This window comes from Corythoichthys intestinalis, chromosome 14 (genome assembly GCF_030265065.1).
Source record: "Corythoichthys intestinalis isolate RoL2023-P3 chromosome 14, ASM3026506v1, whole genome shotgun sequence".
NCBI classification, from domain to species: domain Eukaryota; kingdom Metazoa; phylum Chordata; class Actinopteri; order Syngnathiformes; family Syngnathidae; genus Corythoichthys; species Corythoichthys intestinalis.
In genome coordinates, this window is record NC_080408.1 from 34361968 (window position 1) to 34384770 (window position 22803).

At 39.4% G+C, this 22803-nt stretch overlaps 1 protein-coding gene across 2 annotated transcripts in view; it reads left to right on the forward strand.

Moving 5' to 3' along the window:
• Positions 1-22803, forward strand: part of LOC130929333 (pre-B-cell leukemia transcription factor 1) — a 310555-nt gene that overhangs the window by 160283 nt on the left and 127469 nt on the right. The gene's annotated exons all lie outside the window — the stretch shown is intronic.

The window sequence follows — 22803 nt, forward strand, 5'->3', positions numbered from 1 at the left end:
TTGCCGTGGGTAACGCGGAGCGACAAGCTACTCTCTCCGCGAGCTATTCTAATTTATGTTAATAAAGCTTTCTGTTGCTGCGAGAGACAAAGGAGGCCCCAGATGAGCCCGGGTAACCTCGGCACCGTCACACAAAGAACGAAAGAAAAAAAAGGAGAGGGAAGAGACGTTGAACTCTGTAGAACGACACAAATACTTGAGCAGAGGATGTTAAATTTAGCCACTTTCCACTTTTTTTCTCCCTTTGGCTGCGAAATCAAACAGATCATGCCGGCAATCTGCAGGATGGCACCTGCTGTTTCCGTCTGCGTGTGCGCATGTGTCACGTTTGTGTAAGAGTTGTAAGGGAGGCAGACAATCTCCTGGGATTGGAACCATTGTTTTTGGATCACTTCCCATAGGGCGGATGTGACACGGCGGGCAGCGTTTAGCACACCGGGGTGCAGAGGTGAGCATCGGCCCGGTAAGCTCCTCTCAGGGAAAGACTCTGGCTTGTGAAGGAGCAACAAAAACAAGGCAAAAAAAGATAAGAATAATTACAGTTTATCAGTGCGTATTTTAGTTTTGCTTTGTCATTTGAAGTGATCAATTCACTTTCTGTTCCCTGAAAAAATCTCCAATTTTATTATTAGTAGTGTTTCTTAGAGAATGTCAATCTTCATAATGTTGTGCATACTGTTAGGAAATGAAAGGAAAAGAAGTTGATTTTGTTGATGGCTTCAAGTTGCTCTTTGAGGAGAGCTTTGCCTGCAGCTGTTTGTGGATGATGAGAGCTTTTGTGCTGGAGGACGGAACCAATTCACGGTGGAACCTTGAAAGTGGAACACAATCCATTGTGTTTAGTTTTACAGTTCTTCCATTGAACAGTGTTGTTGTATATCACATGATAGTTATTCTCTCACCTACAGGGGGTGCCACGATTAATTGACTAATCGACAACTAATCGACCAGCATATGAATTGAAAACTATTTTGATAGTCGATGAATCATTTAGATACAATGCTGAATTCATGTCTTTTTCTGTTAGTCCCTAAATAGTAAATATTTTTCTTATTTCTAGCTATGTTTTTAATTTAAAACAAAAAGGTTTGGAAACAGGAAATATTATTTTGTAATTGTTTGGGTTTTTTATTTTGATTAGGAAAAAAAGGAAAACCAGTAAATATTTTAAATATTATTTTTAAACTTTATTTAGTTACCAGGGTTTTTCACATTTTTTAAAAATTGTAAATTAAAAACATTTATTTACATACATTTTAAAAAATGTGGAAATCCCACAAAATTAAAAACATTATAAAGGTATTTTTTGTTTATGAGGGCTCTCTTTGTATTTATTTATTTTAAAACATGTTTTTTTTTTTTAAATTATTATTAAAGAAAAAGATAAAACAAGAAATACATTATTTCTGTAGTGTGTAGTACGACTACAGAGATTGTGTTTAAATTTTATTTTAGTAAGAAACATGAAGTCAGTGACATGATTTACTTTCCCGAGCCACATAAAGTAATGTGGTGGGCCAGATCTGGCCCCCGGGTCTTATGTTTGACACCAGTGCTATGTATAGGAAATAATAGAAATAGAAACAATCCTTGTCAGGGTCAAACTGCTCTTTAACATACACTTCACTAGGCATCTTATAGTTACTAACTTCAAGCAAACAATCACATTTGAACACTCTGCAAATGGGTTTTTTAGAACAATAATTTTTTTCATGTATTCACTAGGCATGCTGAATATATCGTTTGAACATCGCCATCGCAATGTGCGCAATTGCAATAGTCCTATCGCAGGACGTGGATTTTTTTTTTCTTTTCTTCATAAAAGCAGCAAGTGTTCATAGATATGGCCTCCTGAATCCCATTTATCAGAGCTGGGTAGAGTCGCCAAAACTTGTACTCAAGTAAGAGTAGCGTTACTTCAAAATAATATTACTCAAGTTGAAATAAGTATCATCCAAAAATTTACTCAAGTACAAGTAAAAAAGTATTTAGTGAAAAGAATACTCAAGTAGGCGGCACGGTGGCTGAGTGGTTAGCACGTCTGCCTCACAGTTCTGAGATCAAGGGTTCAATCCCGGGCTTCGGCCTTCCTGTGTGGAGTTTGCATGTTCTCCCCGTGCCAGCGTGGGTTTCCTCCAGGAACTCCGGTTTCCTCCCACATCCCAAAAACGTGCATGGTAGGCTGATTGAACACTCTAAATTGTCCATAGGTATGAGTGTGTGCGTGAATGGTTGTATGTCTCCTTGTGCCCTGCGATTGGCTGGCAACCAGTTCAGGGTGTCCCCTGCCTACTGCCCATAGTTAGCTGGGATAGGCTCCAGCACCTCCGCGACCCTCGTGAGGAAAAAGCGGCAAGGAAAATGAATGAATGAATGAATACTCAAGTAATGAGTAACATTGTGAGTAACTGCTTCCAATGTTTGTTTTTTATTTATTTTTAATATGGCACTTTTTTCTCAGCACATACAGCAAATTCTTAATTTTTTACGTTGCTTTAATGATTGACAAGGCTGGCGTGAGAGAAGAATGGCAAGCATGAGTCTGATCGGTATCATGGAGTCATGTGATTATTGTTGCGACATCTCATTGGTGAAACTACTGGACCTACTATTGGTATCTCTGACAAAAATAAAGTCAATATGTCGGATAAAGAGGAAAAATGCAATGACTCTAGTGTAGCCCTAAGTAGCGGAGTAAGAGTAGTGGTTCTTTACGAATCTACTCACGTAAAAGTAAAAAGTATATTTTTCTCAAAAAGTTACTTAAGTAAATTTAACGTGTTGCCAGCTACCGCTGCCTTTCACTAGTCTATACAGCAAGCAATCTTCATCACGCACAAATTAACACCCTTAGCCTGAAATAAACCGTATTATATGAATACAATGTTGTCATGGTGAGTCATCTAGCTAACCAAATTCTTCTAGTTTTAACATCGCAATATATATCGCAAGTCCCCCAAAAGTCACAATATCTGTTTTTTCCAATATCGTTCAGCCCTAGTATTCACTCTCATTGATGGCAATAGACGTCAAATCCATTTTAAACTGTGAGGTGCTGGCAGTGAATGATCTGTGGATGGATTGGTTATTTTTCGCCATCAATGATACTGAATGTTTGAAATTCTCCACAGGTAAAATAATTCTTTTATTGCCTTCTCATTTTTTCAACACTCTGGACTCCTCATCCGCAAGTAGAGACCGCCCGCCTCGTCGTATCCCCTTGCTCCATCCTGGTCGTCATGGTAACAAAAGCACTACTCAGCATTGGTTCTGCAGCAGAGTGTTGGGGGCTCATGGTCAATCCTTTTCATGGGACTAAAAAAACAAAGACAACTCCCCCAAAAATATTTTTACTGGAATTGTTTCCATCATTTGACCATGAAAAGCAGCACTCCTCACTGTAAGAACAGCCTGTCAACAGTCAACACATTATGCGGTAACGTGCCTGTCTCTGCTGACCCCGAAAGAACAATGTCGTCTCTCCTGTCCTCCAACTTGCCTTGAGCACTGTTAGTTCTGGACAGTTAACTTCTTCTAAAATGATCTTAATCATGCTCATTTTCTTACTTGAACATTGTCATCAGCAACTCGCATTTCCACCCATCCACGCAGCCTTGCGCTCGTCTTTTATCCTCCAAAGATCTAAACTTATGAGATAGTTTATAAATATTATACATGTGTTTTTATTTCTTTTGTGTTTGTGATTTATTAAAATTTTGTAGCAGTTTTAGACAAAAGATTTTGGTTTATTGCCAGAGTCCTGTTAAGTGGAGTTTATGTTAAAACAAGCACAGAGAAAACTTAAATTGTTGGCACATCAGCCTGACAATTCTCCTTTTAACCATGTGCATTTTTGTGGCATACATATATTTCATCTTGAGGTTTATGTTATTTTATCCGTGTTTGCTGAACCTCACTATAAAAAGACATTGGTGTTTCTAAAAAACGAAGGATTTTATGATCATTTTTGCTCTCTCTTCTGCCCCTTGCACTTTTAAACCACATTTATGAATGTAAATTAATGTACTCAATAAATTTGTTTAATTGTAACAGTGTGTTTTTTTAAGCAAAAATTATTCACCTCTCCGTGTCCAGACTGTAAATGGAAGGTGCATGCGCCCATAAAATTGTTGAGGGATTCCACTGAAATTATGGATTAAAAATTGAAAAATTAGATTTTTGGCTGTCCTTATCTACGTTTTTTTTTTTTTTTTTCAATGCTACTTCTTCTACTTTTACTTTTAAAAAAAACCACCAAAAAAACTAGTTCAAATACAACTTTAGGATGCAAACCTAAACGTGAAAGTTTTGGGGGTAAGAGTTTATTCATAAATCATTTTGAAAATGTATTTTTTTTTTTATTTTTATGAACGCGTTACTACTAGAGTATTTCTCATGTCATTTTAACACTGCGACAAGCTATTACTGTTTTCACTCGTGGAGGCAGCACTTCATCACCAAAATGCCAAATTAAAATGTAATTAAATCAGCCTTTGTTTGTTGGCGTTATTTTTTTATTTTTTTGTTAATGCCAGTGTTGTTTTTGCAGCCATTTTAATTTTCGTCTTAGTCTTTTGGACGAAAGTACTTATTAGTCTTAGTCATATTTTAGTCATTTCAAAATGTGTTCGTCTTCGTCTAGTTTTAGTCAACAAAAACTCAGACAAATTTCGTCTAGTTTTAGTCGACAATTCTCAAAATGTTTTCGTCTTTAAACTTAAAGAAATTTTTTAGTCAATAAATAAATTAATTAATAAAAGGGTTCCAACAATTTTGAATGAACATGGCAGACGAGCACATAACTGTAGAGTTTACAAGGACATCACCATTTTCATGATGATAATACACACTCAGCAGGAAAACAGCGCATTATGTGCAATTAATTAAACTCACGTGGATGCCACGAACTGAATGTAAAATGTTTTCCAAGACTTTAAGAAGACAGAGTCACTGCGCTAAATGCTAATACAAATGCTATGTTAACGCTACAAGTTAGTTTATAGTGTGTGATGATCACTCAGTACAGACCTTTAAAGGCTAAAGCAACATGGTACAGCCAAGATAAGAAAACAAAACTTACCAAGCACACATGGAATGGGCACACGCTTAAGCCTGTGTGTGGGGCGTGGGTGGGCGCAGCACGTCACATGCGTGACACGATCAAACACTGCTAAATGAGTTCTAACTACACATACAATAAAAAAAAAAATCACACATTGTGAATTCATGACGGAAACTAATTTTCATCTCGTTCTCGTGTCATCAGACGACAAGTGGCATCCATCTCGTTATGGTTTAGTCTCCCAAGACACGTTTTCAGCGCGTCATCGTAACGTCATCATGAAAAAAAATTTCGTTGACGAAATATTTTCGTTATCGTCGTCGTCATCATCGTTGACGAAATCAAAACTGGTTAATGCTGATGGCAAGGCAAGGCAAATTTATTTATATAGCACAATTCAACACAAGGCAATTCAAAGTGCTTTACATCACGTGAAGATCATAAAAATCACATTTAAATCAATACAACATAAAAACCAAGACAATCAAAATCGGAAATTATACATAAAAATCACATTTAATAACAAATAGAATAAATATAAATAAATAAAATAAAACAAAAACTACTACTACTAATAATAATTGAAATCAGCAATGGAGATAAGCACAAGAGGAATAGAAAGCAAGTAGATTGAAATATATAGACAGTTATGGATATGCAGTGCTAAACAAAAGCGTTTTTAGCCCTGTTTTAAAAGAGCTAACAGTTTGAGCATACTTCAGACGTTCAGGTAACTTGTTCCAGAGGTGAGGAGCATAATAACTAAATACTGCCTCACCCTGCTTGGTTCTTGTTCTTGGAACATGCAGAAGACCGGTTCCAGATGACCTTAGGGGTCTAGATGATAGGAATCTAACAAATCAAGCATGTATTTTGGTCCAAGGCGCATTAAGTGTTTTGTAGACGAGCAGTAGTATTTTATAGTCTATCCTTTGACTCACTTGAAACCAGTGTAGCGATTTCAAAACCGGTGTAATGTGGTCCAGCTTCCTTGTATTTGTGAGGACTCTGGCTGCAGCATTCTGTACTAGCTGCAGCTTCCTGACTGATTTTTTATCAAGACCCGTAAATATACCGTTGCAATAGTCCAATCTGCTGAAAATGAATGCATGCATAAGTTTTTCCATGTCTTTCCATGTCTGATGCTTATCATTGTAAGTTCACATGGAGTGGGCGTCTATTGCAGCCAATAGGACCTAATGTGTCAATTCTCAACAATACGTTCCCTCCCAAGTCTGCTCACAGTGCTCTTCTTGTGTTTTGTGTCACTGTCCGCCGTGTCTCTCATGTGACGATGGCTGGCGGCACTTGTTGCTATTTCTTTCTCTATAATCACAATGGAACATGGCGACCCCACTCTGTCCACGGCCGGAGGCCAGCGTCTTGCCTGCGATTACGTTTTATTCAATTGGCAATGGCGCCACCACCTTGTAGTGCGTTTTATTGGACATGGTCCTTCAGTCCACCCTCCCTAAAACACATAAAATTCCTTTATGCTGCCATTACTTGAGTTTATAAAGAGCCCTGCTGCTGCCCTCCCTCGCAATTCCGTCCCCACCAATAAGATCATATTGATAGATTGATATTGGGTGAGCTGTCGCGTGATAAAGGCGCGAGGGTTAAGAGCTTCTTGGATAGTTTAACCTTGATAAAACAGTTGTTTCACCGAGGCTGATTTGGGCCCATCCGTCTTCATCCGTCAGCTCCGCGCCGAAGTATGCAAATGAGGGCGGCAGAGGGAAGCGCCGTGTGCAGTTAAATGGGGCGTTGCGAATGTGCGGTGTACCGCGCCGATGGGGTGATACTACTTACTGTCCAAATTTAGTGCATCTCCGCCGAAGCGTCCTGGCACCCCCCACCCCACGCCTCTCCCGCCTTCTGCATTTCAAGAATATATACGAGGAAGCGCAAAGTGATTACATCTGTGGCAGCTGTGTGCCACTTTATATGTGCATTTCCCGCATGTGATGTTCTGTTTTTGATGGATGTGCTGGGATTTACTGACTGCTCTTTAGTCCTTATTTTTGTTGCGTGTGCTATATCTGTATTTACATGTCGTAGGGGTTTTACAGCCCGCCGGAGCCATACATTGTAGAATATGGTTGTTTATTGCTCTAATTAGTAAGTCTGGAGGTGCGGGGGTAATAATCTTTATGATAATATCTGTTTATGCCTCAACACAGCTCTTCATTTAGGCTTTATTTTGCTCTCGGGTAGCTTCGTTTGCCTGATTAGTTTTGGACCTACTCAGCAGCACTAAGATTTTTTTTTTTAGGTTTTGTTTTTGAAACTCATTTCTTTCATGTTGGAGGCATATTGATCGATTCTGCAGCTCACTCATTATTTTTTTTCCTCTTCCTCACAACTTATTTCCAGCACCAAGGCTAGAAACGGATCCCCACGTCTGCACTCGGCTGTCTGACTTGCCACCGCGCACATAAAGCTGTCAATCACCAGCGTTCCTGCTTGCCCTTTGTTATGGAACGCCAACTCCGTGGGTGGGTCCTTTGGGTGATAGATGGCACAGAGAGCCTATCAGACTAGCAGGAGCATCCATCTCTGTCTGAAGCCTGTTAAACAAGCTCGGGAAGGCGGCCATGTGGCCCTAACCACCACTGGCCTCCACTAAAACCCCCCATTAACATTAATGAAGGATCGCTTTAAAAGTTCTCCACTAATAGGCTTCAATTGGATTTATGAGTCAGATACTTTGGCAGAGAGTAGTTCATGAAAAATGTCACAGGTAAATGAATAGAAATGAGGGTCTGAAAGGTGTCCAACTGATGGTTTTTGGTTTTTGTGCTGCTCTTTCTGCTAAATGACTGCTAAAGCTAAAACACCTCATTTTAGATGCTTCTGCAGTAGTGAAAAAAAAATCAAGTCGTGAAACGGCCTTCCATTGCGGATGCCCCCGGCCATTTCAATAATGTTCAACTGGCACTTTACCTGTCTGGAAGGTCCCCGGAGAGACAGCCTCTTTGAAACCGCCATTAGCCTGATTCCTCAGCCGCAAATTATCGTGCCACTGCGCTGCAATCACAATGTTGAAAAAAAAAAAATCCTCCGATTGCGTTCCATCCAACCTGCAAAGTGTAGCACATGTTTTTCCCCCATGCAATAAGTTGTTGTTATGTCATCATAGTGCATTACGCCTGTCAGAAGGGAAAAAAGGGCCTTATTGGTATGAATTTTAAAAGGATATTCAGAAATGCACTCAGGAAAGGAAGTGGCTTTTTTGCAGTTTTTCAAGGAGTAATGCTAATGGCGATTTTACATTAATCGCAAAACGCTGTATTATAACTCATACCTACTCTAGTACTAGTAAGTAGTGTTGTGCTCACAGCCAATACGGGACCAAACATGTATTTTGAACCAATCCCATCAAGTAACCTCAAAACCTTTTACATTTGGTCTTCTCTAGGAATGAGGCCCCCATACAAATGGTGCATAGACATCACCATTAGTTGACAAGACAGCTCCCACAAACATTGCGCCACGCTTTCCTGTTTGGGGGCCGACCCAGGCAGAGCATTTGGCTTTCACTGTGATGAACTCAAACACACGCTGCGTTCAAACGCCGGATTTTGGTTGAAAAGAGATTTTTTTTTACTGCATACAAGCAGGCAGGAGTGTCTCAAGAGTAATTTGGTCAAGGATTCAAGGGAATTATTATCAAAAATTGCCCCAGGCATGCACTTTTAAACGTGAAAAAAAATGCATGGAAAAAATTTGCGTAACTTTACATTGAAATATTTATGTAAAATGAATGATAACTACCTGTGTTTTTTTTTTTTTGCTTTTAACCAAGAATCTAGACTGTTCAATGTTCATATCTATAGAAATTGCGGGATGTACGCATTTATTTACAAGAATTTTCAACTTAAAAAGCTTTTTGTGATGGCCGCCATGTTGTATCCATACACAGTAGCGTAAGTTAACATTCAAATGATCGGGTAATTTTCAGCCAACTGCCCTTTTTTTGGCAAAAAAGTAGTAACTTAGTCATTTCTGCGTCTATACAAAAAAAATCGCCTTTTGAGTGTTTTATTTTATGTAACATTTCAATCTAAAAAAGACTAGGGCCAGATAGCTGGCAAGACATGCCTCCGTGCTTAGGCAATAGTAACATCGGAATTTACCCTAAATAAGTTGTGATTGTATATAGAAAAATGCAAATGTTGCTTTTGTTGAGTAAAATAAAGATGATTCTACATGTTTTCCTCAAGTATTAAGTTTCTGATGTTAAAATTGAGTGATTTGTTAGCTGTTGAAAACCTGCACTAAATGAAAAAAATTAAGTTGCTATTTTGGGAAAAAACTTCTTTGATATGTTAAAATATTGCTATTGATCCTGAAAATATAGGTGATTATTCCTGTATTTGGTGATTTTTGTGCATCTAGCGTAAAATCTGAGAATTTTATAGCCATTTTAAGTTTTGTTATGCTTGTATAAAAAAAGTAATCAGGATTTTATCTGGGAACGACTTTGAATTTTTTATGTCGCTGCTCATGGAGAGTCATATATGCCTAAGGGAGGTGCCTGTTTATGTATTAGGTCGATTGCGACTTTGGTTTTGAAATTTTTTAAATTTTAAGTTAAGAAAGTTAAGAAAATAAGCCCCCTACGGATCAGCCCAGAGCCCCGTGTCCTTTCAAGTGATAGTGAAGTCTATGATTGGTGATTATTGTTGCCGTGCATTGAAAAGTGTGCATCTCTAAGCTAGTCACTTAAAAAAATGCCCATAACATAACAAAAACCCTTGCCGTACGTTTTCTGTGGCCTGACTTCCTTTCTGCTATACTCTATCAAAATGTAATTCTGTTTTCCCAACGCATAATTTAAAAAAAAATAAAAAAAATTTAAACAGTCGCTTGATTCTCAATGGTCAGAGGTGGCAAAAATACACACAAAAGTAAGAAATAAAATGAAAAAACACAAGACGATATATTCAGTTTTTCATTTTTAGCCTATATTTAGCGATGTACGTGTTTTTCATACATATATGTACATTAATTAGCACTTTAGCTCAGTGTTAAAAGGCAGCTCAGTAACGCCCTCGGCAAAGGAAGTCGCTTGGAGCAGCTCGCGTGAGCTGCATTCCTTTTAATTGCCGTTGAAAATACACTTCATGATTATCATTCCGCGCATGGGCTCCTCTCGCTCCCCAATCTCTCGCCTCGCGCCTGCTCCCCGCTAACCTCTGATGTCATTAGCGTTGAGGGGAGAGGAGGCTCGCTATCCTTAATGAATTCCGCTGTGTCTCCTCACTCCCCCACCTAGTTAACCCTACCCCCTTCCAATGCTCAAGGTGTCAAATTAAAGCAGCTGGAAACGGGCAGAACAAGGAGACGGGAAAGGTGCGCCTCACCCCCAGACGCTACTCCTCCTTCTCGTCTTCTTCGCACGACATTATATTCAAGAACAATATCCATGTTAGCCTTATGAGGGGAAAAAATGATGCGCTTCATATTCACATTACCTCGTTCAGGAATCTAGCCAAGATTTTTACATCTTTTATGTGGGGGTAGGAATGGTGTAGGAATGTCTAAGGCTATTAGCTATTAGCCAGTTCCTACAAACTCATTGACTGCAGTTGACGGTGATAGACATCCAATCCATTTGAATTGTAAGTGGCACTGAAAGATGAATACAGTGGTACCTCGACATACGATCGCTTCGACACATGATCTTTTCGACATCCGACGTAAAATTTGACTCGCCGTTCGTTTCTACATCCGACGACATGCTCGAAATACGACGACATGACAGCACCGCAAACGAACGCACAGCAGATTTTCTTGTGTGAGGTTGGGGACAGTTGGTGAAACAAGGAAAAAAGTGATTCTTACCTTTGAAATGAAGATCCAAATTATAGAAAAATATGAGTGTGGGGTGCGCATCCGTGAACTGGCTCAACAACACTGCTCCACAGTCCTCTTCGGACCACCGTTTGCCAGTCTTTATAAGTTGGTGACAAGGTGACAACTATTATTGTGGTAACATCGCCAAGGAAATCGGCGGCTTTGTCACGTTTTTATCATATATTTATGAACTTATCCAAAACAAAACGCCATTGTCCGCTGCAGTTGACTGCGCTCTCAAGAAAACGAAAGTATTATCTCTACCGCACTGACCTATCTCACAGTGACATCAGCCCCACGGTGTGTTCAGGTACAGCAAAAAGTGTCCGCCACATTAGAATCCGATTCGTTAAATTATCTACAGGAATAATAATTAATTATTGTTATTATTATTATTATTATTATTATTAGATTATTCCGATTTTTATTTATAACTCATTTGTTTTGCTATGTTTAATTACCATTTGTAATAGTACCAGCAGTATTTATTAAGGATTTAGTGTAGGTTTTTGGGCTGTGGAACGAATTAATGGGATTATAATGTATTCCTATGAGAAAATCCTGCTCGACATACGACCATTTCGACTTACAAACAAGAAAGATTTAAGAAAAATGAAATACTTTATACAAGCCACACCTGACTATTAGCCACAGGTGTCCATATTTTAAAATCGGGATATTTACAGAGAGAAGTAAGATTTGATTGATCAAAAATCCCTTTTTTAATTATCATCATTAACACGCCAACTTGCGTCGTCCTCATTCATATGCAGCGGCTTGTCTGGGAAGCCACAAGTCCTACTCGTGTTTTCTGAGGCAGTCCGAAACTACAAAAACACTTGTCCGTAATGTTCGAGCTATAAGGAGCACTTGACTATAAGCCGCCACCCACCAAGTTTGACACGAAAACAACATTTGTTCATAGATAAGCCACACTGGACTATAAACCGCAGCTGTCCTCATTAGATTATGAGATATTTATGCCAAAAGATATTAACCGGTAACACTTTATTTGACAGCGGCATCATACGACTGTCATAAGACCAAATGAACAACCATGAAGCTTTGCAGCCAATTGGTTCAAAACTTCATGGTTGTTCATTGCTTCAAGACGCTTCATTTGGCCATCACTGCTCCCTTGGGGGAGACAGTCAACCTCTGCTGCCACCTGCTGTCAACATGGTAGTTGTCCATCATGCCTCCTAGCATGCATTGCAGCGCTACATATGTAAATAACAATCAAAATTCATGTACTGTGCTATGTATTTTTTTTGTTACTGTTACATTTGTTTCATTAATGGCTAGTTATGGTATGTGGTAACACTTTATTTGACAGCGGCGCCATAAAACTGTCATTAGAAAATCATAATTATGACGTGACACTGTCAAGAGTATTAATGAATGCTTATATCAGATGTCATTCAATGTTATCCGACAAATTATCTCACTTGAATTGAGCTGGACATAAATGGAGTTAGTAACATAATTTGCCGGATGACACTTAATAACATCTGTTATAAGCATTCAGTAATGCCCATGATAGTTCCATGTCATAGGTATGACGGTCTTATGAAGCCGCTGTCAAATAAAGTGATACCTATTAACCCAAATAAATCAACAAATGAGCCGCACTGGACTATAAGGCGCAGGATTCAAAATGAAGGAAAAAAGTAGCGGCTTATAATTACAGTAACTTTAAAAAACAAGTTGCTTGAACTTAGAAAAAAATAAAATCCATCTTACCTGGACTTCTTAATTTGCAACAGCCTCCTCCCCAATAGTGCTTTCTACATAAATATGTCTAAACGTCCATGTTTAGCCTTAAATGGTTCTTATGTAGTGGAACAAAGGAAATCTCTTGACAACAAGTCGGCATGGTACATGGGGGGAAAAAAAACTTTTTTCGTAAACTGCCATTTTTACCACTAACTAAGAGTGCATTTGCATTGAAGAATACACTCTGAGAGTGTGTTGGAAAATATATTCTGAGCACGGTACCCTGAAGGCTTTGTTATGCTTCTGCGTGGGGGCGACGCCATATGACGTCGACGGCATACCCTACTCCGTAGCTTGCGTGCGCCTCCCAAAAATCCTGACTATGCGTCGCAGTGACGCGATGCTACATTAACAGCCAGGACTGTGATTGGTCCATGCAAAACATCGCCTAGATTTTATTTTCATGGCATGTTGTGATATTAACGGTTGAATTTGGCAAAGAAGATCGTCAAATTGCCTCTCTGACATCCGAAAATATCAAAAGCGCATCTATTCGTCCATCCCGCAAGTGGATGAACGAGTGTATGAGCAAGTGTGGCAAATTTGCCCATTCTTTGCCTCGACTGGTTCAGTTGTCGAACAGACGACCTCCACAAGAGTTTTGTGCATCACCTGTGTTTCAACATTTGGAGTAAAAACAATTCATTTTTAACTTCGATGATCTCCAACTCGAGAAACAGCTGCTCTGTTTCTGACATTAAGAAACCAAGGAGTGCTATGTATGTAAAGTCCAGTAGAAGCCCACGAAATCACACAGAGATAAGGATACAGCCCCCCAGTGACTGGGCGGCGTATGACAACGCAATGCGGCACTTCTACGCAAAGCTTCAAATGCGCATCAGCGGCGTAGGGTCGATGCCGTAGCTCCGCCAGGGGCTCGACGCAGAACCATAAACCAAGCATAACCGTAACACCTAACAGTGTTGTCATAAGACAATGGTCTCCAAACTAGTTCTCAAGGGCTGCTGTGGGTCCTGGTCATTCTTCCAACCGATCCCGCACAGACAGTTTAACGAATGATTACACTGATTACACTTTTAAGACACCTGATTGGTGTAAAGGTGTCCTCTTATTCAGTTGAAATGAAATTCTGCACCCACAATGGCACCTTGTGGAATATTGTGGCAATCTCTGTACTAATGGAAGACTAGCACTAGTTAGTAGAGACTTTGAAAACACCCAACTTCCAACTTCACTATAGGCCACTAAGTGAAGATGAATGGTGGAAATGGTGATTTAAAAAGAAAATATGAGGAAGCATAAAACTCCATGCCCCCAAAAATTCAATAAACTGCTTTTTTTTTTTTTTTTTTTTTTTTTTGAAGCGACACAGTTCAAATGCAAAGAAAAAATTACAAGAACTCTTTGATTGTCATTGACAGAACCGTATTGGCCCGAATACAAGACAGTGTTTTTTTGCACTGAAATAAGACTGAAAAAGTGGGGGTCGTCTCATATTCGCGGTCTAGACATTATACCCATTCACGATGCTAGATGGTGCCAGATATCATTAAAGCGATGTTCTGTCATGACAGATCTCAGCTACTCTCAAGGTTAACCAGTTTGCATTATTTTATTGCAATGTTTTTACTTATTCAGATTTTTTTCAAGACTACAGTTACAGTTAGACTTCACTTTGATGGTTAATGCAGTTATTGCAATTTTGTTGTTTTATCACAATCGATTGGTTTATTTACATTTCAAAAACCAGAAGCCATTCATTTACGAATGTGATTGTACTTTAGTTTACATATTTAAATGTCCAGATATTAAGATTTGAATGAGGCAAAATAACATGCTTTTTCTCTCAAATATATTGTTATAATCATTTGTTTCAGATGTACTGTAATTATTTTCTGTATAAAAATTAATTTGGTGTTCAAAAAGTCTTTTTTTTTTTTTTTTTTCAAACTTGAGTATTGAAAAAGAGGGGGTCGTCTTATAATCAGGGCCGTCTTATATTTGGGCCAATACGGTAATAGACGAACACTACAACACAGAAAATAAGAAAACACATCAACAACCTTCCTAGTGTTCCAACGGCTTTAATATTACTTTATAAAAAATAACATTCGCTAGCCCTTGCAGTTCAAATTGACTTGAGATCTGTTGCCCTCAGTTGCAGCGATTGAGTTCATGACTGGCTGTTGTTCACTGATACTGCAGTTAATTGCTCAATATGCACTAAAAATATAGATAGTGTCGAAATCCTTGGAGCAGCTGACTTACTGGAGTGTAATAGCATTTTTAATAATGCAACTAAAAAAGGGGCCTAATTGCACCCAAATGAATAAAAAGTGGACACGCTCGAGTGCAGGCATTTCTGTGCGTGTTGTTAGCGTCGTATTGTAATATTATTGGATTATGATGCATTAAGTGGCTTTTATATACTGCTTAATCTGTTGATTAATCCTAAATAAGGTCAAACTGGGATGCTTTTCTTGGAGTCGTTTTATTATTATGATAGTATTTATTTCTTTGGGGAGTTACTGATCAGAAAACCAGAAAAAAACATTAATCTGTTGAATTCCATTTGTCTCACAGGTATGTGTTCAGTGTTACCCTCAGTGCAAAGTTGAACTTTCGCAGCACTCACATTTTTTTTACAGTACAAAAGATACAAATATATGTCAATAAAGTACATCTAGCTGATGTCTTGTGTTGTTGTTTTGACAATCAGCTAACAGAGGGGATGGCATCCAATCATATCCTGTGTTGTATTAGACTGAACCAATGGAACTTTTTAAACAGTAATCGATTTATAATGAAATAATTAATTGTCAACACACTTTTAGTTTAAAGTGCCATTTTGAATCAATTTATTTTTCAAGTTTTTTTTCCCCCAGTTTAATTTTACTGACAGGATTTGATTTCCTTAATGAAAATGACAAAATGCTAGAAGCTGTTTTTCTCTTCTGAAATAATTATCCCTAACTGGAAATAATGAAACTTTCGGCATGGTAAAACTTTAAACATCTACTGGCCTCATCAGTAGTGTGTTAGCACTGAATATTTTGTGAGTTTTGTGGTCCAAGTAGAGGTATGCATCCATCCATTTTCTGTAGTGCTGCTTCTTGTTATGGTTGAGTGAACTGTAGTAAAACTGTATTCCACCTGACAAGGAGATAGGTCACCAAACAATGGCAGCCAAATACTGTAGCTAGAGTTTGCATTTCAGTTGAAGAACAATAAAACATGAGGTTCTAAACCCTAACCCTAAACCCTAACCCTGTTTTCTTTTTTTCATAATTTGCTTATAAGGTTACAGCTAATGTTGACATCTAAACCATCATTGGTATTAACCTACACTTGAGTTATAATCATATTTAATTGATTGAAACTTTGTTAGGATTGCTAAATATGAACATCCATTGTATATTATAATTGTTATTGCTTATAGATTATTTACAGCTGTATTTTGGCTATAATATAGCTCTCCTCAATTAGTCTAAATTGAACTGTGATTACAATTTTGGCAGCTACAATTAAATAAATTTGACCGTTGACAATTTTTACTTTTAGAATGTGGTTTCTGCTGCATATCTAATCAGGGGCTTCTCAATGTTAGCTAAACACTATCGGGACAATGCATGGTTAAGCGTTCATAAGATACCTAAATAAAAAGCAAAAGCCATCTGCTGGATTTCGATGAGACAGAAAAGTGCATCAACAGCAAACATAAAAATAAGGCTTTTCATGTGAGGAGTTAACTGCAATACAAAAGGATCAACATTCAGGACAAGCTACATTAAACAAGATAGTACCATGTTAATTAATACCTTTTTTGTATTTTTTTTTTTTTTTTTAAGGTTTTAATTTTTTACTGAAAAATGTTTGCTTAGATTGTTGGAAAGTAGTGATGGAAAAATAGATGCACGCAGTCATGATCACAATATGGTAGTGCTGGAATGATTAATCAATTAACTCAAGTAATTCGATTAGAAAAAGATTTGAATTTTGCTGCTTTGAGCATTCGTTTAATTAGAGTGGTGTTGTAACGGTTTGTTTTGAAAGTGTTTGCATTTCGTTTAATTGAGTCGGGTGGATACACTGCTCTCTAGTGGCAACAGTGAATATGACAGAACTCATTTCACATGGCTGAAAACAGCTGTGCCCTGTTATGACCAACATAAGCCCCTTTCACACGTCGAAATACAGGGGAAAATAACGGGATTTAAACGGGTAGCCCTTATGTGTGAAACCCATTTCCCGGGTTGTCTGACAAGGAGATTACGCGGACATTTCACGGGTCGTGTCATAGTATAATATCCGGGACTTTCCCGGGAAGCGGTGTGCTTGAAAGCAGGCGTTAAATTCCCTGGTCACAGCATGATGGCTGATGATGTAAATATCATAGCAAGCCGATCGTCACTTCCTCTCTCTTTGCAGTAAGACGAAAAGCGGTAAACAAACATCGCAATTATCAACATAGCAAGCAGGAAATAGCTAAATTTAACTGAAAACATAACAAAATTGAATTGCTACGGGATCGTAGAGCTGAGGAAGAGGGTCCATTGTCCATCTTTGGAAAGGTGTGGTTTATTTTGTTGCCAATGTTAAGGTCCGGTACTGCGGAAACAAGGTTGTACTTCAATGCAGAAAACAACAGAGGGATGCGTTCAAGGGTTTATTAAATACAAAATACCCGCGATCACGGAAAAGGGGGAATAACACAATGGGTCCGTGAGAGTAGAACCGAGGAAGAGAGTCCATCGTCCATCCTTGGAAATGTGTGGTTTATTTTGTTGCCAATGTTAGGGTCCGCTAATGCGGAAACAAGGTTGTACTTCAAAGCACAAAACAACGGAGGGATGCATTCAAGGGTTTATTAAAATACAAACAAAAATACACGTGATCGCAGAAAAGGGGGAAGAACACAATGGGTCCCCGACAGTAGGTCGACGGGGATCAATAATACTAACCTAAGCGGTAGGCAGTGAGCCGATAACACAACAAAACAAAGCCAGCGGGATTCTTCCTTCCCTCAGCGGTTTTCGGGCTGGCTCTCCAGCGGTTAGAAGCCAGCGGGATTCTTTCTTCCCCCGGCGGCTTTCGGGCTGGCTCTCCAGCGGTTAGTTACGATGTCGGGAACGCTCCCTCCAGAACAAAACACGATTTGACCAACATTGTGACAGCTGATGCCGACCAAAAATGTCGTAATGTCAGGGTTATAAAATCGTGCCTGCAGCCCTCCCTGCACAGAGAGCGCTAGTGGGGACAAGTCTTTGAAAGTGTCCAACCCGCGCCATTCTCGGGACATCTCTACATGCGTAAAAGCAATGATGCGAGTAAATCCCGAGTCACCTTACATGGGAATTTCCCTGGATATGTGTGTGAAAAGGGCTATAAGCTAAGTTTTTGTTTAAGCTAATGTTTGTTTTTTTTAATGGTATTCATAATTAAGAATATAGTTGTATGTAGCCGTTTTTTGTGGGGATATGTGTTTGAAACATTTGTTACGAGCATTGTAAAAAATCAAAAAAAGCATTTTTTAGCATTTAAGATAGCAAACTTTTGCTATGTAAGTTGGCCAGTTGTTCTTTTGTTGTACTTCGATCCTCATTTATTTATTTATTTTTTAATACCGTTTGAGGCTCAGCTCAGGTATTTAAATTGTATGTTCCTTATCCGATTACTCGATTATTTGAATTAACTAGTTCATCGATTAATCAACTGCTAAAATAATCGATAGCTGCGGCCCTACAATATGGATTAAAAAAATAATCGTGATACTGTAATCATTTTGACAACACGGCGTTCTGTCTTTCGTACAAAGTTGGATTACATAAACTGAGGACTTATCATTTCCTCGTTAGCAAGCTTCTACATATTCATATGGCTGCAGCCTCTTGCTGACCCCGCTCAGGATAAGTGATAAAGGAAACGGATGCTGAAGAGTGCTTGAATGTGACCTTGTATAAGCTTTATGAGCCTTGTTTGCTCAAATCAAAACAATCTCTTTGGCGTCTTTTTACAGGGCGAGCAGCAGCTTGCTACGCTTTCTTCTCACGAGCCCCCACCTTTCCACCACGGTCGACAGAGGACGGTCTCGCCGCGCGGCGGTGTCGTCGGCCATATTAATAGCGACGCTGACAGTGATAACATATCCTCCCTCGCCCCGCTGTCACTTCCTGTCCTCGTGGCCGCGCATCTTCCGCGACCGGAGTGCTGCCGCCCGCCTAAATGAGTACCGGCGGCGCTCCTTAATCACGTTAAAGTGTTTCAGGGTGGATTTTTTTTCCCTCTTTCGAGCCCGACGCCTGCTTTTGATAGTCCTGACTCAACACAGTCCCCCCCCCAACCAACATGCGCCGCCCCACACCCCGTGGCTGTGCTTACTCACTCCCGTTTAGTTTTCCTTGGCAGACCCAGGCCACAGCTCATTAGGCTAAGAGAATGCGCCCGCCTTAATTAATGATATGTAAATATCCTCCAATCGGCCACATTAGCATACTAAGAGAGATTTGCGGAATCTGTGGAGTAATATATTTTAATTAGGGATTAATTAAAAATAACGGCAATTTCATTTGGCCTGGCAGGTTGTGTTTTGGTTTCGAGGCTTTGAACGCTGAGGCTGCAAAGCGTCGAGGAAGCTCTCGTGCTTCACTCGCTGTCTGTGCTGCATACAAACACGTCACACACACGCGCACACACACATGCTGGTGTCACATTCCTTGAGATGCCAGAGCCTTCCCAAGGGGTCTTCGCAAGGAGGCGAGGGTGGAGGGCGGCGGGGATCCAGCTGCTTGCACACACATTTTTTTTGTTTTTTGAGGAGGCATGGACCCACTTGGCTCTTTTTTTTTTTTTTTTACTGATAGTTGCCATTGACGGTGAGGGACGTCTAATCCATTGGTCTCTCGCTGCCATTGGCACTGAAACGTGCGTTTCATAGCCAGATTAACCTTCATGCCGAGTTGTCGGGTTTAAAGCTTTTCCGCTTTCTCTGTCTTGTGTTTTTCCACTCGGTGACAGGCGTGAAAATACAATAAATCTGAATGGCGAGAAAGAAACCATTTGTCATCAGCGCTGCTAATAACAGATAGCACGCGTGGGCCTCTATCACACAATCTTTTAGGTGGAAATCATCCCCATTAGCAGACGTCAAGGCTGTTTCCTACTTTCTGATGCTCTTTGCTGCATAGTCACACATACAAAAAGTTAACTAGTTTTCCTTGAGCAATAATAGGGGAAATGAACTATCATTGAATTGATTAATTACACTGAGAAACAAAATTCTGTTATTTAGGCCTGACGGTTGTTCTAAACAAATTTTCGGGTGCAGAATTCTAAACTAATCCCAGTTTTTCTCTCACTTCGTTTTTTTCTCCACATTTTGCTGGTTTACTATGTAGCTACTTCATGTATAGGGATGGGAATTGATAGGATTTTTACGATTCCGATTCCATTATCGATATTGCTTAACGATTCGATTCTTTATCGATTCTAATTTGGGGAAAAAGAAGAACAAACGTTTTGATTGGCATCGAGTTTGTTTGTTTTTAAGTCACAACCTTACAAACTCACAACGAGATCAAAAGAGGCCCAAAGCCTCAATGTTAACTGTGGCAATAAGTGGCAAATACACAAGAATGTGTAAAATTTTACTGAAACATTTATCTAATAGAAATAAAAAATATTGGTATATATTGGCAGATAGGTTTTTGTTCTACCTTTGGCAATATGTGTTAAAGCAGGGGTCCCCAAACTTTTTCCTGTGAGGGCTACATAACTTTTCCCTTCTCTGATGAGGGGCCGGGGTCAGTTTGTAACAGAAAAAGTGTGACGATTGCAGAAGTGCATAAATGTAAAAAATTATTGTTTTTCAGAAAGCCACAATCAAATAACCCGTTCTGGGTTCTTTATAATAATAATAATAATAATAATTAATTATAAAAACACTATTAATTAAATAGATAATAACCAAATAACCCTCTCTGAATTCTTCAAGGAAAAGGCCAGAAAATAAATAACACGATTGAGAAAAAAAAAAAAAATTAAAATGGCCGGACCAAATGTGGAGGCGGGCCATATTTGGGCCGCGGGCCGCAGTTTGGGGACTGGTGGGTTAACGTGTATTATTTTACCATTACATTGAATTGCATGCCTTTTAGTTTTTGTGGCGCTTACACGCTCAAGTGGGGGCGCCCTTGCGCTTCCTCACGCGAAGACGAACGCGCTCACGTGAAGAAGAGCGCGCTTACACCCAAAGAAGAAATGCCGCATCCAAGTGAGTGAGCGAGTTAGTGAGAGAGGGAAACACTTCTACGAGCCTACGTTCTTTGTTAATGTTAATATCTACAGAGGCAACGCCTGTATTTATCATCTTTTGTGTTGTTGTTGTTGTTGTGTTTCCACTCGCGATCGGATACTTAAATCCAGTTGTGTAGTGGTTTGAACGATGTGCTAATGCTAGCGAACGAATGCTAACCATACTGTTATTAGCAGCTAATCATCGCTGATTTACGTTGATGCAAACCTGTTTGTTAATGGAGACGAAATTGATTTGTTTCATTTCTATTCTTAGTTTCACTCTTCAAGTGATGGTTGAATAAAGTCAGCAAATTAACCAACGTCTTCTGCATCGTCATTTGGGAGTTTAGCTAGCTGTATAGCCAGGACTGAGCCTTAGCCTCTCTGTGAGGACAGCGCAGTCGTATTCCCTCCCGAGGCAGTTATCTCCACCTTGCAATGACTGCAAGTCGCTTTGTTGTAATTTTTCCTCGTGAAGTGAAGACACACTTTCGAGCGTTTGAACCTACGTGCTGTCATTGTTATGTTTATGGCTGCAATGCTCGTGCTTACCCGTTGTAACCTTTCATTTTCACACTCTTTCCTGGTGAAGTGTAGTCAAACTTTGGAGCGAGTGGTTCTTGGCGCCATGCTAGTTTGATGCGTCTGGACAACAACACACGTCATGACACAATACGCGTCTTTAGGAATCGTTAAAGGGATCGTTAAGGCTTTTTCATTGTGATGTCGAGGCCTCGAAACACTCGGAACCGGTTCCGAATTGGAATCGGATTTCGATTCCCATCCCTATTCATGTAAACAACTAACCGTCTTTTGAAAAAATATTAATGAAATAAACATACCAGTTGCATTGTTTCGTTCATATTTCATTGTACAGTTCCACCTCGGCATATGAATTTAATTCAATTCAGGATGTTTGTATGTCGAAATGGTCGTACATCGAGCGGGATTTCGCCATAAGTGTCATAAATCGTCGTATTTCGAGCATGTCGTCATATTTCGAGACAAATGACAAGTCAAATTTTACCTTGTATGTCAAAAGAATAGCATGTCGATGGGTTTGTATGTCTCTGTACCACTGTATGTCAATATATTTATATTTGTTTACTTGTTAATTTTTAAGTGATTTTTTAAAGGATTTTTAAGAAGCACATAGAGTTGTATGTTTTTATATTTAAAAAATGAGGATCTGGCAGCTAAAAAACTTGATAAACTTGATGTGATGCAGGTTTATGCACTGAAAATTCTTTAAAAACAACTGGGAATACTAAAAGTCGGATGAACCTGAAATTTCAAATCAACCAATTGTAGTGGCTTTTTCCCAGGTTTTGATGCAAAACTCAATAAAACAATTTTATACTTTTAACTCAACATTTTAAGTAAATAAGACCAGTTTAACTCCCGTAACTTTTGTACTGTAAGGAGCACCTGACTACAAGCCACCATCCACCAAATTTGACTCGAAAAAAGCATTTGTTCATAGATAAGCTGCACTGCACCAGACTATAAGCCGCAGCTGTCCTTCCTGTATAATGGGATATTTAAGCCTGAGTTACGCTTCTACATTGCGGTGACGGCGTAGCGACTATGGCGTCAATGAGCATTCGATAGGTCTGCGGCAAGGGAACGCGTTGCTCTGTAATTCACCTCTAAGCCACTAGAGGGGTGTGGCGTTGTGTTTTTACGGTTTTGGGGGACTTGTCGACTTCCTCTAGTTTTCTTCCGGTTACACAACAATGCCAATGGAGATGGAACGCTTGAATGAGGATCTTCAGCTCATCAACATTGAAAACAAATGTTGATCATACAAATGTTGATGCGCAGGCGACGCAGAAGACTGTTGCGGAGGT